This window comes from Bos taurus, chromosome 24, assembly GCF_002263795.3.
Source record: "Bos taurus isolate L1 Dominette 01449 registration number 42190680 breed Hereford chromosome 24, ARS-UCD2.0, whole genome shotgun sequence".
NCBI classification, from domain to species: domain Eukaryota; kingdom Metazoa; phylum Chordata; class Mammalia; order Artiodactyla; family Bovidae; genus Bos; species Bos taurus.
Genome location: NC_037351.1, coordinates 28,485,182 through 28,504,352, shown reverse-complemented (window position 1 = coordinate 28,504,352; position 19,171 = coordinate 28,485,182). Strand labels below are relative to the sequence as shown.

The window sequence follows — 19,171 nt, the reverse complement described above, 5'->3', positions numbered from 1 at the left end:
AAATCAGTCCTGATTACTCATTGGAAGGACTGATATTGAAGCTGAAACTCCAATAATACTTTGGCCACCTGATGTGAAGAACTGATTCACTGAAAAGACCCTGATGCTGGGAAAGATTGAAGGTGGGAGGAAAAGGGGACAACAGAGGATGAGATACTTGGATGGCATCACCGACTCAATGGACATGAATTTGAGTAAACTCCGGGAGTTGGTGATGGACGGGGAGGCCTGGCATGCTGCTGTCCATGGGGTCACAAAGAGTCTGACACGACTGAGCAACTGAACTGAACTGAAGCTTTAGAATAAGAAAAATGAGTTCATAGAAATTATGTAAGTAGCAGAAATCCTGAGGCTTCATGGAGTGACCAGTTAATTAGTTAGTTAATTAAAAGGTATTTTTCCAAATACCATATTATGAAACCAACTGATCTAGTCTGAAGTAGAATGACCGCATTTAATAGACCTTCTAAATTCTTAATGAAATTAGTTGATTTTAAAGAGAATAATGAGATTAACAACAACTAAAATCTACAGTAAAATTTGTTTTTTATAGATTGTGACTTTTCTGCTATGTCCAGCCGAAAAAAAAAAGCTGTAAATTCATATTAAATATTCTTTTCTTTCACTTTTTTTTCACTTGGCATTGTTTATATAAAAAGGAAACCAACTCATTAAATTTTAAGAATCCTATAAAACAAATAAGATAACTCCTTTAGTTTAATTGTGTAAATTCAACTTTTGAAACTGTAAAAATAAGCCACAATAAATATGAATTTCCTTATAATCTTATCCTTTCTGGACTTCAGTCTTGGATGGCTTCTACTCATGGAATGAAGGTGAAAATTAGATGTGATGGAGCTAATTATAGATGCTGCTAAGTCACTTCAGTCGTGTCCAACCCTGTGCGACCCCATAGATGGCAGCCCACCAGGCTCCCCCGTCCCTGGGATTCTCCAGGCAAGAAGACTGGAGTGGGTTGCCACTTCCTTCTCCAATGCATAAAAGTAAAAAGTGAAAGTGAAGTCGCTCAGTCGTGTCCGACCCTCAGCGACCCCATGGACTGCAGCCTTCCAGGCTCCTCTGTCCATGGGATTTTCTAGGCAAGAGTACTGGAGTGGGGTGCCATTGCCTTCTCCGAATTATAGATGCTAGCTGAACTTTATCAACCTATGGAACAGCCATATCCTTAGGGTGCAATTGTGTGGTAGGCCTGTAAGGTTTGAACTATCATCTTCAGTGATTTAGATGTGGCCCCACCTTGCACTGGGACACTTTGCTTCCACTGTAGGGAGTGACCCTAGTTGCATTGTTAGATAGTGTTGGGCCCAGGCCAGTGGGCACCCTCCTGCTCTAGGGGAAGTGTTGAGAGGTGACTCCATTTCAGTAAATAGATGAAACAAGTGATTAATCAAAGAGAACACCTGGTTTATTTCCACTCATGATGGACTTTTCTATACCTAGATTCCATCTGCTTAGCTTTCAACATGAGCCATGTCACTCTTTGTAGAGGAAGCACCTACAGAAAGTGGAAGTGGATGGCGCTTTGACACGTAAGAGAGAAAAAGGAGGTGTGATGAAGTGTTTTGTTTAGCCTGGAGCACTTGACAGGCTCAGAGGCTACGCAATCAACAAGCACCCCTTCCACAATCAGTAAAGAGCCATCTTCTTTCTCTTCCCCAGAGGCTTATAACTTTCTTAATCAAATTGGAATTTATTGGTCATACATTCTCTTCTCTGGTCTTACTCAATAACAAGTTTTTATCTGCTAGAAGAAGTTGTTCCACTTCTATTCAGTGTCCTATTGCTTTCCAGTATGTGTTGTCCCTACTACCTAATTCTGTATGATTACAGCCATTTCTGCTCTGATTGCAATTTTTCTGTTGATGGAATTAACCTTTTGTTCCAAACAATCTGTGTCCTAGTGACAATCCATCAGCTCTTGTTATTTCTTCACCAATTGTTTTTATAGTTTTCTTCTTACCTTACGAAGCTGACAAAATTTCCGTTTAGAAAGGAAACCTACTTGGTTGCATGACTTAAACTGCTGTCAAATTGTGACTCTAATTTGGACATCATGCACGAGGAAAATATATGTTATATTTGATACCAAGTCTGGATTGTGCTGCAGTGCAGTGGTAGGAAATAAGAACTGATTTGGGAGAGGTTAACATAGTGAAACAAAGCCATAAAACTCTGCTGTTTTTGGTGAAAACGGGTATTTCATTCTGTTATTAAAATGATGCTCTTCTTACTTTTACAACAGATTATAAAAATGGAGTTGCCTCTAGCAACCTCCTTTTCCTCTTAGTCCTTTAACATTTAAACATCCTGTGCTTCTGTAATGGATGACAAAGCCTGTTACTTGGCACAAACGGAGGAAAGACAGGATTTCAAATTATGAATAGGTTTATTTTCTCATCAAAACCTGCCTCTTCAACACTTTAAGATATGCCTACTCATTCTTCATGGTGCTCATATCTGGTATTGATCTTTAAAACACAAATCCTCTTGCTAGAGTTTCTTAGGAAAGGAGAAAGAATGACATAGGAGATAATGCCCTAGATCGCTTTTCTATGTAGCAGGAGCCAGCATGCTATTTTGAGTTTTGGCTGCAATATGGTAAAGTCTGCTTGCTTTCAATTATTCAAAACCATTTATGTTTTTCTTGCCAAGTTGGATAGGTTCATATTTTTATTTTCCATTCTGAATGAGGCTCTTTGGATGCATTATAGCCTTCCTAGGGTACTGCATGGGAAGGTAGCCTCTAACATCCTTTTAAGAGTCCACCTACTTCAAAGTAAGGAGTCTCTCCTTCTTACTTTGTAGATAACCCTACCCTTTTGTCTCTCGCCTTGCAGTAACCCATGCTAGGGGCTCTCACCCAATGATGCCATAGTCAGTAGATTTTCTTTTCAGAGAGAAAAGTATTACCTAGAGCAAGTTCCTTTTCAAAGAAGTAATTTCATGGGTCACAATCTATTAGCTGACAAAGTATAAACAAAAAAAGAAAGAGAAGGTGAAAAAAAAAAAAAATCAAGAATTGATTAGTCGATGTAGACCCCGGCAGGCTGTACTGCTGTTGTGTATATATTCCCAGCATCAGCCAGAACCTGCGCTAGCCCACATTTGTTATTTATGTATTTTCGCCCTGAAGCACTAGCACTGATTGCAACAATTGAGAGACGTGGATGGCAAGGTGTGCTGTGAAATAACAAAGTCTCTGTCTGCCTGGTCATGTGAATGATACCGACTTGCACCAGCCAGGTCCTGCCTGTGGCTATGTCAGCTGAGCTATCGAGAAACATTTTTTTTTTCTCTCATTGATTTTTTTTTTTTTAATATCTATAAAACCAGGATTGGGACCCAGCAGGTTTGGAGTGATGCCAGCATCCTGTGGAGTCAGAAGAAAAGGCTGAGAATAGGAAGTATATTGACCCAATTTATAGGACAAAGTGCAATAGAGGTGACAGAACAAGCTACCGAAGGTGTTCGCTCTGTGAAGACTTTTTAGGACAAGAGATTTGGGACAATGAAGTACAAATGGAACCCGTGGTCAGGGTCAAAAGAAGTCTCTTTTGACTCCTTTTGATAGAGCAACTCCTTTTGGTTGCTGGGTAAAATAAAGTCTTTGCATTTGGTGTTTTTTTTTGTTTTTTGTTTTAAGTATACTGTTCATTGTTAAAGTCTTTTTAAAATAGCAGAATTTCCAGCTGTTGTCTTTGAATGAAATGACCTCTAAAACAGAAATGATTGTAGTATTCTCCCTTTGCATATATGATGGTTGCACATAAAAATTAAGGTCTTAGAATATGTTCTCTTCCTTGCAGAATACCTGCAAATATGCCTTAAAAATAAAACAAATAATACCTAAGTTACTCAGTCTGCTTCATAAAGGGTTTTATAGATTAACATTTTTCATATTGTGCTAAATAGATATAGCTAAAAGCCTTGCACTGTCTCCTGAGCCAACTCCATGCTACCTCCCCACACAGTAATTTATAAATTCAAGAATCCATACTGACTTCCCTGGAAAAGCTCCCGTAAGGACATTTGGTCAGATCCTTCCTGGTGAGCAAGGCTTCTTCTGTGTGTACATTGGGAACTTTGTGAAAAGCATGGATATAAAACAAATATTTGAGAAATGTTTAGATAAGAAAACAGTGATCACAGAAATGCAGCTCATGTTAACAAAGAACAAGTCATGGAAACAACATCTGTTTACCTTTTTATTATAGATAATGGGGCAGGTAAATTACATCCTAGTTGGGTGGCGTATATGATCCCAGTGCCCAGATAGCCTTTTGAACATAAAAGATGTGCAAACATTAAGAAAAGTCTAGCCAATTGAATTATTGTAGCCTAATAGTGCTGATTAATGGGTTAATAAAACAGAGGGGACCCATAAAGCCGTCTAGTTCAGAAGTCTTTTTTTTTGCTTTAACCTATTTTTAGTGATAAGTTCAATGCTTCTCTAGTAGCTCAGACGGTAAAGAATCCGCCTGCAATACAGGAGACTCAGGGATTGATCTGTTTGATCCCTGAGTCGGAAAGATTCCTTGGGTTACCCCCTCCAATATTCTTGCCTGGAGAATCCCATGGACAGAGGAGCCTGGCAGGCAGTATTCCATGGGGTCACAAAGAGTCGGACATGACTGGATGACTAACACTCTCACTGTTTTTTCCAATGCTTATCAAATGTTCAGGTGATATATAGTTAAAATATTAGATAATATTAGTACTTTTAGGAAGAGTTCTGTAAGGAAAAGTTTGATTGAAATTAATAAAATTAAATGAACGTTGATGGTGTAAATTTCTACATTTAGGAAAAAAAATAATCACACGAGGACAGGATTCAGGAGGCTGGCCATGGCAGATATAGTATTTATAAAAAGTCCCTTAGGTTTTACCTAAATAGAAGAGTAATATAAAATACCAGTGTGGCGTGTTTGCCAGTAAGGCCAGTGCAATCACAGAAATAGGAAGGGAGCTGAAGGGACAGAAGTGTTCATAGACGCTCAACTGAACAGACATGGAAGCCCTTTTGTCACAAGCGAAGGGGCAAAAACGAGTTAGAAAGTTGTTCCAGTGCGCACAGAGTCAGTTATAAGAAATGTAAAAGTCTTTGACTATTTACTGATTTAACACTAATATTGTCTCCTAGTCTGGAGAAGGAACTGACAACCCACTCCAGCATTCTTGCCTGGAAAATCCCACAGACAGAGGATGCTGGCAGGCTACAGTCCATGGGATTGCAAAAGAGTCAAACACAATTTGGTGACTAAATAACAACATTTCCTAGCACCTAGTATCACCAACCTCAATGTCAAGTCTCCTTTTGTAATCATTGCTTTATTTAATCATCACCTCTTGACATATAGTTTTTATATCTATTATCATTTCACACATGAGGAAACACAGATTTAGAATGGTTATGTGACTTTCTCAGAGTCACTGAAATACTCTGGTGAAGCTGGAAATCTGTCTGACTCCAGCGTTTCTTTTTTAATCACTTGCTATGTAACAAAAAGAATGCCATTCCCTTCCACTGGGCAATGCCGAGTAAAATGCAGGGCTGTACATTCAAGGTGCAGTGGCTTCCAGATGATTCCTTGCTGCATCTTTCAATCCATCCACTGCTCCAACCAAGCTAGTTGAATGTTCTGCTTTGTCTTAGCCCATCTTTTGATCTTGATTTTTGCTTAACCTGGAATAGCGTCTTTCCTTGGTACTCTAACTTAAATGCAGCTTTCTTTACACAGCGCAATCCCTCCTCTAAACGTCTATAGTTTTTAAATTCATGGGTGTTTAGTTGCTAAGTCGTGTTTGACTCTTGTGATCCCATGGATTGTAGCCCTCCAGGCTCCTCTGTCCATGGGATTTTCTCCAGGCAAGAATATCGGAGTGGGTTGCCATTCCCTTAACCTTCTGCAGTTAATAATGTGCTCCATTGCTTAGTTGTGTCCAACTCTTCATGACCCCACAGACTGTACCCCACCAAGCTCCTTTGTCCATGGAATTTTCCAGGCAAGAATACTGGAGTGGGTTCCCATGCCCTTCCCTAGGGGAACTTCCCAACCCAGAGATCAAACCCATGTCTCCTATATCTCCTACACTGCAGGTGAATTCTTTGCTGCTGAGCCACCAGGGAAGCCCCACAATTAACAACAATGACTATGCCTTTCCCTTGTTTCTCAAAGGAATCAGCTAAACTTGTGGTTCAATAAATATTTATTGAATTAGTGGTTCAATAAATATAAATATCTATAAATAAATTTAAATAATAAATACTTATTGAATGAAAGAGTAATGTGGATGATTGTGGTGGGTGGCCTGAGGGAGAGAATATTCTAAAATATATCACAAAAGTTTCCATTACACGAGATACCTATTTCAGTTGAAATACAGCATGACATCTAATAAGTAGATCTGAAATCTGAGAAATGTGAAGGTGGGGCATTATTCAGTGCTTGGTATTCTGATAGAATTGTCTTTCAATAGCATAAAATTTCATCTCATGTTGTCTGTCATAACTGGGATTTCTCAGAAGCAGTTTGCATCAGAATAAGGAAATCTAGAATTGGGAGTTTAGGTGTCAATTCTTGGGATTGTCCTTATCTTAGAAAGTATAAATTGGCACATGTGGTGGAGTTGGAGCAAGTGACAGATTTCCTAGCACAAGCATGATGAGTTGTGAGCATAGAAACCAAATCTCAAACTTGGCTACTAAACCAAGTGGAAAAGACGCCTTTTGCACATGACAAGTCAAGCTGGAAGAAGAATTCAAGATTTATGGTGTCTAGCCAGGCAAGGGTTTTCATAGATTTCTAGTATAACATAGGGTAAAACCATAGGCTTTGGGTGTTCAGGTTTAATTTCTGGCTTTCCTACTTCCTAACCATATGACCTTGAACAACCTGCATAATTTCTCTATTTTCTCACTTGTCTATTTTCTATCACTTGTCCATTGAGAATAATAATTCCTACTAACTTCATAAGGACTGGACAGATTAATGTATGTAAATTGCCTAGCCCAGTACCTTTCACTTAGTAAAAGCTGCATAACTGTTAGTTATTGTATTACTATTTATTTACATGTGTTTTGAGTGGCACCTTTTTGGTAACAAGGCATTAGTGATATGTCCAGGTTAAAAATATCTGCAGTCACATTTTTGAGTGTGTGGTGGCTTGGTTGATTGCTTGCATTGTGACCACAAATCAACAAAACATTATGGCACAGTTGTTTCATCTATAAAATGGATATATAAACTTTCATATGCCCCCTTAATATTGTCAAGAATCAAAAAGGATAATGCTTGAAAGTTCCTTGGTGGGCCAATAGCTAAGACTCTGCACTTCCAATGCAGGGGGCCCAAGGTTTGATCCCTGATCAGGGAACTAGAGCCTGCAGGCCACAACAAAGGTCTAAGATACCATGTGCTACAATTAAGACCCAGCACAACCAAATAAATAAATAAATATTAAAAAAAATAAAATTTCAGAGATAATTGCAGAGATCTTGCATTGAACTGCAGTTGAACAAATGTAGGCTTTTAAAAAAAATAAGATAATGCTTGGGGACTTGTTTTGTAACCTAAACAGTGCTGTTGTTGTTGTTTAGTTGTATCCGACTCTTTTGGGACCCCACAAACTTGCCTGCCAGATTCCTCTGTGGGCTTCCCAGGTGGCTCAGTGGTAAAGGACCTGCCTCCCACTGCAGGAGGTGCTGGTTTGACCCCTGGGTTGAGAAGTTCTCCTGGAGAAGGGAATGGCAACCCACTCCAGTATTCTTGCCTAGGAAATCCCTTGGACAGAGGAGCCTGGTGAGCTACAATCCATGGGGTTGCAAGGAGTTGAATATGACTGAAGTGACTTAATAACAGCAACAAGGTTCCTCTGTCCATGGGATTTTCAAGGCGAGGATGCTGAAGTGGGTTGCCATTTCCTTCTCCAGGGGAACTTTGTGACCCAGGGATTGAACCCATATCTCCTGTTTCTCCTGCATTGCAGGTAGATTCTTTACTGCTGAGCCACCAGGGTGGAAAAGGGTTAATCATTCAACAATTCAAGGTACAGAGCTCCTGTATAGGTTCAGACTGAAAAAGAGATGAAGCAAGAACCTCTGAGGACTCTGGGAGAGCCTGTGGGGACAGCTTCCCAGTGGTCTCCCAAGGGTTCTGTGGTAGCATGACCCCGATCTGGTCTTCCACCTCCCACGTATTGTCAGCCGTACATAGGGAATCCATTTCTCTAGCTGAAGGTGCACATTATCAAAGCTCCTGAGACTAATTTACAAAACTGGAATGCCAACTTATTACTCCACTGTAAGAAAACAACGGTCATGCAGCTGGAATCAGCACTCAGGCATGCCTGTCACATTTTATCCTCATCAGCAGAACTACAGAGAAACCCAGGCTACAGTGAGAAAGGTTTTGGGGGTAAATCTGGAATTCATTCACAGGAAATAGAAGTCTTTGAATGCTGACCTAACACGGTGACTCTTCACAAATGTGTCAGCGCCGCAGAGGAACTACAACACCTGAAGACGCTCAGCTAAGGTTGCCTCTTCTCCGGTGTGTTTTTGAATTAGTGCTTCCAGCGCTTGCCTCAGTGAGCCCTTGTTTTTGTTTTTGCTGACATGACTGACTAGTCGTTTCCTCTGAAGGATGCTTAACAAGTGAGCTAATAGAAAATAAAAAGAAACTATTTGTGGTTAACCTCTCCTCTGCCACTTACACATCGGGAAAGAGCAGCCAGCGTTGTATCAGGTAAACTGTCCTTACGCTACTTCCTCTCCCCAGGGGAAAGTTCACCTTGAGGAGAGACAAGGGAGATCTAGGCTGAAGGGAAAAAGAGGGAAGGGAGAGACTTCCCTAGTGAAATGCCAACTTATTACAGAACCGGAATGCCAACTTATTACTTCACCATAAGAAAATGAACTGTCATGCAGGTTGGAATCAGCACTCAGGCATGCCTGTCACATTTTATCCTCGTCAGCAGAACTACAGAGGAAGCCAAGCTACAGTGAGAAGGGTTTTGGGGGTAAATCTGGAACTCGAATCACAGGAATTAGAAGACTTACAAAACCTAGTGGAGACTTACAAGAGTTACAAAAGCTAGTGGAGGTGATGGAATTCCAGTTGTGTTATTTCAAATCCTAAAAGATGATGCTATGAAAGTGCTGCACTCAATATGCCAGCAAATTTGGAAAACTCAGCAGTGGCCACAGGACTGGAAAAGGTCAGTTTTTCATTCCAATCCAAAAAAAAGGCAATGCCAAAGAATGTTCAATCTATTGCACAATTATACTCATCTCACACGCTAGCAAAGTAATGCTCAAAATTCTCCAAGACAGGCTTCAACAGCACATGAACCGTGAACTTCCAGATATTCAAGCTGGTTTTAGAAAACGCAGAGGAACCAGAGATCAAATTGCCAACATCCATTGGATCATTGAAAAAGCAAGAGATTTCCAGAAAAACATCTGCTTTATTGACTACGCCAAAGCCTTACTGTGTGGATAACAACAAACTGTGGAAAATTCTTAAAGAGATGGCTACTAGACCACCTGACCTGCCTCCTGAGAAATCTGTATGCAGGTCAAGAAGCAACAGTTAGAACTGGATATGGAACAACAGACTGGTTCCAAATTGCGAAAGGAATATGTCAAGGCTGCATACTGTCACCCTGCTTATTTAACTTATATGCAGAGTACATTATGTGAAATGCTGGGCTGGATGAAGCACAAACTGGAATCAAGATTGCTGGGAGGAATATCAATAACCTCAGATGCAGTTGACACCACCTTTATGGCAGAAAGTGAAGAAGAAATAAAGATCCCCTTGATGAAAGTGAAAGAGGAGAGTGAAAAAATTGGCTTAAAACTCAACATTCAGAAAATTAAAATCATGGCATTTGGTCCAATCACTTCATGGCAAATAGATGGGAAACAATGTAAACAGTGAGACCTTATTTTTGGGGGCTCCAAAATCACTGCAGATGCTGACTGCAGCCATGAAATTAAAAGATGCTTGCTCCTTGGAAGAAAAGCTGTGACCAACCTAAAGTGAAAGTAGCTCAGTTGTGTCCAACTCTTCACGATCCCATGGACTATATAGTCCATGGAGTTCTCTAGGCCAGAATACTGCAGTGGGTAGCTTTTCCCTTCTCCAGGGGATTTTCCCAACCCAGGGATCGAACTCAGGTCTCCCTCATTACAGGCAGATTCTTTACCAACTGAGCCACAAAGGAAGCCCTGACCCACCTAGACAGCATATTAAGAAGCAGACATTACTGTGCCAACAAAGGTCCGTCTAGTCAAAGCTATGTTTTTCCAGTAGCCGTGTATGGATGTGAGAGTTGGACTATAAAGAAAGCTGAGTGCCAAAGAATTGATGCTTTTAAACTGTGGTGTTGGACAAGATTCTTGAGAGTCCTTTTTTTCTGCAAGGAGATCCAACCAGTCTATCCTAAAGGAAATCAGTCTGAATATTCATTGGAAGAACTGATGCTGAAGCTTAAACTCCTATACTTTGGCCACCTGATGCAAAGAACTGACTCACTGGAAAAGACCTTGATGCTGGGAAAGACTGAAGGTGGGAGGAGAAGGGGACACCTGAGGACTAGATGGTTGGATGGCATCACTGACTTGATGGACATGAGTTTGTGCTAGCTCTGGGAGTTGGTGATGGACAGGGAAGCCTGGCATGCTGCAGTCCATGGGGTCACAAAGAGTCAGACAGGACTGAGCAACTGAACTGAACTGAGGTGAGAGACTTCCCTGGCAGTCCATGCATCATGCTAAAGTCACTTCAGTTGTGTCCGACTCTTTGGGCTGTAGCCTGCTAGGTCTGACTGTCCATGGGATTCTCCAGTCAAGAATACTGGAGTGTGTTGCCATTTCCTTCTCCAGGGAATCTTCCTGACACTGGGATCAAACCTGTGTCTCTCAAGTCTCCTGCATTGGTAGGCGAGTTCTTTACCACTAGTGCCATATCAGAAGGCCCCTAGTGGTCCAGTGGTTAGGATTCTGTGCTACCACTGCAGGGAGTATAGTTCTGACACCTGGTCAGGGAATAGAGATCCTACATGCTGCACACTGTGGCCAAAAAAACAAAAATGAACAAGCAAACAAAAAGAAACCCTAGATGCTAGGTGGACAATTAGGAGGACATGTGGGGTACCTATGGATTTCCCAGGTGGCACTAGTGGTAAAGAACCCGCCTGCCAATGTAGGAGATGTAAGAGATGAGGGTTTGATCCCTGCGTCAGGAAGATCCCCTGGAGGAGGACATGGGAACCCACTCCAGTGTTCTTGCCTGGAGAATCCCATGGAAAGAGGAACCTGGCAGTTACAGTCCACAGGGTTGCAAAGAGTCGGACACAACTAAAGGGACTTAGCATGCCTGCATGCACGCATGTGGGGTACCTGGAATGGGCTCTCATACAGCATTCTAAGAGTACAAAGAGCTTATGATTTTTGACACAGGGATGCTGATGGCCTGAACATTAAACCATTGAGACCTCGAGACTGTTCATAAAGGTTTTCTGTGTCCAGGCTTAGCAGGGGAACAGAGGGCTTCTCTGTAAGCTCAGATGGTATCAACTGTGTCCTAAGTAGATTGGAAAGCAGGACATACCTGACTGTTTTGGTCTGTCTAAAACCCCTGGGACTCTTCTTGCATGATCTTAGAGAACTGGAGAAATGCCTTCTCCCATCAGTTCAGTTCAGTCGCTCACTTATGTCAGACTCTTTGCGACCCCATGGACCACAGCATGCCAGGCCTCCCTGTCCATCACCAACTCCTGGAGTCTACTCAAACTCATCTCCATTGAGTCAGTGATGCCATTCAACCATCTCATCCTCTGTCATCTCCTTTTCCTTCCACCCTCAATCTTTCCCAGCATCAGGGTCTTTTCAAATGAGCCAGATCTTTGCATCAGGTGGCCAAAGTATTAGAGTTTCAGCTTCAACATCATCCTTCAAATCAACACTCAGGACTGATCTCGTTTAGGATGTACTGGTTGGATCTCCTTGCTGTTCAAGGGACTCTCAAGAGTCTTCTTCAACACCACAGTTCAAAAGCATCAATTCTTTGGTACTCAGCTTTCTTTATAGTTCAATTCTCACAACCATACATGACTACTGGAAAAATCATAGCCTTGACGAGATGGACCTTTGTTGGCAAAGTAATGTCTCTGCTTTTTAATATGCTGTCTAGGTTGGTCATAACTTTCCTTCCAAGGAGTAAGCGTCTTTTAATTTCATGGCTGCAGTCACCATCTGCGGTGATTTTGGAGCCTTCTCCCATAACGGACTATTGCTACTGCTGCTGCTAAGTCGCTTCAGTCATGTCCGACTCTATGTGACCCCATAGATGGCAGCCCATCAGGCTCCCCCATCCCTGGGATTCTCCAGGCAAGAACACTGGAGTGGGTTGCCATTTCCTTCTCCATTAATAGGGCTAATTTTCAGACCACCAGATATGTATATGAAGACTCAGAGTTGGTTGATATGATTTTACAAACTAAAAAGATATATTCTTTTCCTTCTTTTGTTGATTTTGAATCTCAGTGTAAAGATCTTTGTCTCAATTCTGTGGAGAAAACTTCTTATGAAATGAAAACATAGAGGGAAATCCCTAGTTCTGCCATTCAGGAAAGCACTGTCTTCTGGGGACAAAATACAAATAGTTATGTATGTCATTGGGTTCATGAGGATGCTATTTTTAAATGGCATTTCAAAAATTATGTGTAGAGTACATGTGCTCAGTTGCTTCAGTCGTGTCCTATGCTTTGCAACCTGTAGACTGTAGCCCACCAGGCTCCTCTGTCCTTGGGATTCTCCATGAAAGAATACTGGAGTGTTTCCATGCCCTCCTCCAGGGGATCTTCCCAACCCATGGATCGAACCCACATCTCTTGCATTACAGGCAAATTCTTTACCGCTGAGCCACTGGGTAGGTAAACATTCATATTCCATAGTTGGGTGGGAAACATGGGCAAGTCAGTGACAGCTCCCCAAGAAGAAGACGCCCTTAACTCTTCCTGAAGGTAGAGAGAAGGTCATGAGTATGTTCTTGAAGGAAGCTGCATTTAACCTTTTTCAAAGAAAGAAGCGTAAATGACTTAACTAGGAGAAGGAATTTGCATGTACAAATTCCATTGGGTTTGAATCAACAGAAACATTTTGGAAGCATCTAATTTGAATGAATAAAATCTCTGCAAATATGTATGAAAATGACATTTCCTCAGTGAGATGTTTATTATAGCTGTTTTGTTTTTCTTTTGTGAGGATTCTCTTGTCCAGGCAACCAGCTGACCAGACAGTCATGAGCCGACTGGCTTGGATTATGTATGTTGCTTCTGATTAGGAAACTGTCCATAGTCTCTTGATCCCTTAGAAGTCTTGAACCTAAAATATTCTGTGTTTTTGTTTTTTTTTTTAGCAAAGCACTGAAGATCTGAGCCAATCAAATCAAACCACTTCCAAGATATAATTTATTTACCTGTTAGAGCATAGTGAAGTAATTCTTTTGTATCATTATTTATTGACTCATGGCTTTATCTCTCTTTATTGTTCTATCTGTTGGAAGAACTTATGAAAATATAAAGGAGTGAAGTAATGTAGAACCTGGAAATTAACTTTGAAGCTTCTGGGTTCTGTTATGGGACATTTCTCCTTTAATAATGTCTTTTGAGACTATGATGATGATTTTACTTCTTTAGTAGTATTTATTTTCTCACTTATGTGGATTTTGCATTGCTGAAAAACCAAAGGTTTAAGAAAAAAGTTTGATGGGTGAGCATTCAAAATTGCAGAAGTTAGTGAAGATGAAATGATCCAGTTAGAAGTAATCAGGAGAGGGATGTTGTCACAAACGAGTTGATGAGAAGGCAAAGGTGCAGTATTTGATGAGGTCTTTTGGCTGTCTAGTTTGCTCTCAGATGATCAGGTATTTGAAAACTTTGTATTTGAATGTTAGTTAGAAGAACATGGGATGAAGGTACGAGTGTGGCATACACCTGTGATATCTGAGAAGACTATCAGCAGGTCCAGACAGAGCCAGGAAATGCTTTAGAAAAATGCTAAGAAAAATATAAAATGTGCATATAAGGTCTGTTTGGAACAAGAAGAAAATTCAACTTACATTTTTGTCTTCTCAATCACAAAGATCTCTGAGTACATAAAAGCTGCCTCTTTCATCAGGGCAGATCCTACACTGAACGTCTTGCCTAAAACACAGCCTGTGTTCTCTCTGATTCCTTTTTGTTCTCCTCTTATTGGTATTAAGTTCAATTAATGAAAATGTACCTCCAAGATGGGACTTCCCAGGTGGTGCAGTGGTAAAGTTTCCATCTGCCAGCGCAGGAGGCCGCAAGAGAGGCGGGTTCGATCCCTGGCCGGGAAGATCCCCTGGAGTAGGAAATGACAACCCACTCCAGTATTCTTGCCTGGCAGATTTCCATAGACAGAGGAGCCTGATGGGCGACAGTCCATGGGGTTTCAAAGAGTTGGACATAACTGAGTGACTGAGCACAGGTACGTAGGTCCAAGACAGACTGAATTCAGGGCAATGAGAAATTTCAAGTTTGAGACTTCTTTGCAATTGGCATACTAGGGCTGATACACAGAAGTAACCATGGTGGGGCATGGGGAGCAGTGTGGGCCACAGGTGTGAGGGGGAACTGCAAGATGAGGAGGGTCACGTCCCCAGGCATCCTTGGCCAAGGGTTTCTCCAGGGAGGACGGAGTGTTCACACAATCATTTATGTAAAGTGAAGGGTCTTTCTGGTTGTTTGTTTGTTTTATCACTTTTCCATGCAGTTTATTTCTATGAATAGCAGACTTGTCCATTTCAAAGTTAAGTCAATAGAGGGAGTTCCCCAGTGAACCAGTGGTTAGGACTCTGTGCTTCCAGTATAGGGAGCATGGGTTCAGTCCCCATTTGGGGAACTAAGATTTCACATGCTCTGTGGCATGGCCAAAACAATATATTAAAGAAAATAAATAAAAGTTAATAGAAATGGTGTTTCCCTCAAGGTAGTCTATGGTATTTCTCTTAGTGATTCAGACAGTAAAAAATCTGCCTGCAATGTGGGAGACCTGGGTTTGATCCCTGGGTCAGGAAGATCCCCTAGAAAAGGGAATGGCTACCCATTACAGTATTCTTGCCTGGAGAACTCCATGGACAGAGGTGCCTGGCAGGCTTCCGTCCATGGGGGTCACAAGAGTTGGACACAACTGAGCGATTAATGCTTATTTACTTAGAGTGCTCTATGGTAACATAAATTTGGGGAATCTTGGATTATATGGAGTTATATAAATGTGTGCATGAGAGTGCAGATCTTAGGGATTTCAATATCTGTCAAGCTTATAGTGGAGCACTGGATGTACTAAGACCATGAAACATCTGCATCTTGGTGGAAAGTGCAGTTAAGCTCCTGGGGGTGACAGAGGCTCATGGCACCCTGTTCATTGAAGTCAGCTGCATCTTCTGAGTTAAGGAGAAGGAGGTCCAGATATTTAGAATCTAATACACTAGTGGGTACCATTTTCCTGAAAGCAAGATATACATCATCCTACCTTTTAAGATCACATGAGCTAGACTCTAGTGTTTTATTTCAGGCTGTTTTGTTTGCTAGTAACATTCAACCAGTGGGGCGGGGGGTAAGAACATAAGAGCATTTTCCAAACGTGTTTTTCATGAAAACTCTGCAAAGTATTTCCTGTGACTAGAATTCTATGAAATTCACTTTGGAAAATATAGGTAAAGGTACATTTAAATTAAAATTCCTCATAAATTGTTCGCATCATAATGTAGTACATGTAATAGCGGAAAATTTGAAGTATACAAAATATCATTTTTATTTAATTTTTTAACAAATGACATATATTTTATAGAAAAAGAAAATGTAAAATGTTATTTCTTAGAACTATTGACTGTGAAATAACTTGGCTTCACTTTTGACCAGAAGTAGGAGGCAATTGCTTATTGAATTAAGACAAGTGAAGAAAATATGATTCCTTTTATTATATAGAAAGATGTAAATGGCACAAAGAAATGAGTTTTCTTATTTGATTTGGATATCACATTTTATTTTTACTAAGTCATTTCAGTGGCTTGTGTCTGTTACAGCTGAAGTGCCACAGTGCCTTTCTGATCTGGAGAATTCTGAGAAAAATAGTCTATAACACTCTTCCCACTGTGATATTTTTTGAAAATAGTGAGACAGTCTCAGGGAGACAAACATACACAATATGCAAACAGACAACTATACATATACAAGCCTACACTTAATTTGAAACAGACGTATTTTAAAATTTGCTACATAAATTATGTATTATACAGAAAGAGGACATTAAGTTTCATTTAACCCCTCCCCTCTTTTTTTTTTTTTAAATGTATAAAATCCCAAAGAGCTCTCTCTCAGGCAACATCGTGCATTATAGAAAGGATTTGAACGGGGCTGATTCCACTGATTTCTTGGTCTGTTTCAACTTGTGGAATGACTAGTCTCCATATATGCCCTCCTCGCAGAATGAAGCCTGAAATAGGTATTTATTTGTGTCTGGATATGCAATCCTTAAGATAGACTCAGTCTAATTTGAAATATGGTTAAGACACTTACAATTTCCTGTGGTATTACCAACAATGGAATAGTAAATTACTTCACGTGTTATAGTTTGATGTGATTTCATCCTTTTCCCTCTGTTATTGGTGGTTCTCTTTTGAGATCTTAAACAAACCTTTCTCTTTACCTTTTAGAAAATCCTTTCTTATTTGTTGAGCATTGATCACTGATCCTGGCTCTCATGGAAAAAACGTCAACATTGCTCTGGCGTGTGAAGTGTTTTCTGGAAGCATCTTTGATAATGTCAGAAATGAGGTCATACTGTTCTGGGAAGACAGTGTTTTTCGTAAACTTTTGTTTCTTCTTCCATAAGGCACTGATAATGGCAGAAAACAAGTCTTTGTCAAACTGAAAATTTGACAAACTTTGACAAAGTTTGTAAATTTGACAAACTTTGTAAATTTGACAAACTTTGTAAAACTGAAAATTTTTTGATAGTTGAATATATTTTTAAAAAGCAGGAATTTTGACATTGTCTCATTAAGATACTTTCAGCGTTGTTTTACATCATTCCCTAAAGTAATTGGTGATGCCCTTTCAGAAAGAGAAACAAAGTAGGCACTGTTTAACATGACTCATCACTTTGCAGAGAAAGAGAAATGTATAGTTGTCTTTTTTTTTTTTTGAGTGTCTCATATTATAATTTATACATACAAATCCCACAGGCATATGTCACCAACAGATGGCATTTATTAAAAATCCACATGCGTTCTTGGATAGTTTGTGTCATTCTGCTTGAAGGCAAAGGAATGACTTAGCCGACCTTTCAAGGACATTCTTCTTAAATATTCAAGAATATGGTCTGGAACTGTCCCACTGCTTGAAATGGGTTTACTTTAAATATATGTCCAGGTTGAATATGTTTGCTGCAAGGGACACACATCCAACTTGAATCAGAGTAATAGAAAAAGTACAATGTATGACCCACTTAGAAAAGAGTTCCATGTTGGTGTTAGAGACAAATAAATCCAGAGAGGGAAATGTGTAAAGTCTACTTTTCCTCTTTCTTCTCTGCTCCTCTCTCTGGGGCGTCCATTCTCTCCTCAGCAGACAGACTTAGCAGGGGACATGGCTCCAGTAACTGATGTCTCAGTCACCAAAGAGAAAAGATGATGAACATGAATTTGAGCAAACTCTGGGAGATAGTGGAGGAAAGAGGAGCCTGGCGTGCTACAATCCATGGGGTCACAGAGAGTCAGTTACAATTTAGCAGCTGAACAACAATAAAGTCTGGACTGATATACTGGAAAGTGAAAGTTAAAGTTGCTCAATCATGTCCGACTCTGCACCCCATGGCCTGTACAGTCCATGGAATTCTCCAGGCCAGAATACTGGAGTGGGTAACCTTTCCCTTCTCTAGGAGATCTTCCCAACCCAGGGATCAAACCCAGGTCTCCAGCACTGCAGGCGGATTCTTTACAAGCTGAGCCACCAGGGAAGCCCAAGACTACTGGAGTGGGTAGCCTATCCCTTCTTTAGCGGATCTTCCCAACTAAAGAATCAAACTGGGGTCTCCTATATTGCAGGTGGATTCTTTACCAACTGAGCTATCAGGGAAGCCCTTAAAAAAAAAAATAAAAAGAACTTGAATGCAGTCCCCCACTACCAGAAGTTATGCCATCAAGTTTCCCACTTTTGCGGAAATCCCAGAGGTCAACACACCTGCAGTGCAATGACTAAGCCTCTCCCTGGGAGAACCACCTTCTTGATCATCGTACCTCCCCTGCCAGGTAAGTATATACTGGAAAACATGATAATTCAAGCTTTTTGTGAACCATCTGTGCTTATAGTAGTGGTTCATGCCTCCTATTTCTACTTGATTGAAGATGATGAAAAGCCTCTGCTTCACAAAATGGGACAGATTCCCACCCCGACCTTTAGAATATAACCCTTCCTCTCTCCTTTAGGTCACTAGAGTGAAGTCATAGAATGAACTGGCTAGAGAGAAGTGGTGCTGAGCCTGAAAAGGGAGGAAATAAACAGCTGAAAGTCCTAGCCAAAACCCCCGGGCAGGGATCTGATGGTATCTCTCAGACTGGATTATGAGAGTACTGAAACAAGAGAACCATTACTGAAGGCCAGATAAAGAAGAGTTTGTTGATACAAAGCATTCTCCCATACTAGAAGATTTAATTACCTGCAAAGGCCGTGGAGCTGACATGACGCTGCTCTAACTCTTGAAATTTTGAAGAGAGCATTGGCCCTTTCTAAATGCAATAAAAATGCCAGAACTGCTGCCGAAAATGGTAGAAGAAGGCTCAAAAAACTCACATAAGTGAGGCCGGGAATCTCTCCAGATGGTCATGTTCAAAGGCAGAGGACACTGTCTGCCAGAATCACTGGAATGCATTAGTCCAAGGGCCACCTGCATCATCAAGAAGGGGCAGCTGTCATCTATAAGCCAGGACTGAGAGGAGGGGACAGTCTTACAGAACTGGGCTCACCGACAGCAAAGGAAGTCATCAGATCCCAAAATAACAGAGGCCCAGTGACAGCGTGTAACCATCAGAGGCAAGGTTTCACTGGTAATAGATTTGGA

General features: G+C 40.8%; 1 non-coding gene across 1 annotated transcript; it reads right to left on the bottom strand.

The window, feature by feature from the left end:
- Positions 1-18,206: 18,206 nt before the first annotated feature.
- Positions 18,207-18,370, bottom strand: LOC112444220 (U1 spliceosomal RNA). The gene has a single exon (XR_003032479.1). It is a non-coding gene; the product is annotated as a U1 spliceosomal RNA (small nuclear RNA).
- Between the last annotated feature and the right edge of the window lie 801 nt (positions 18,371-19,171).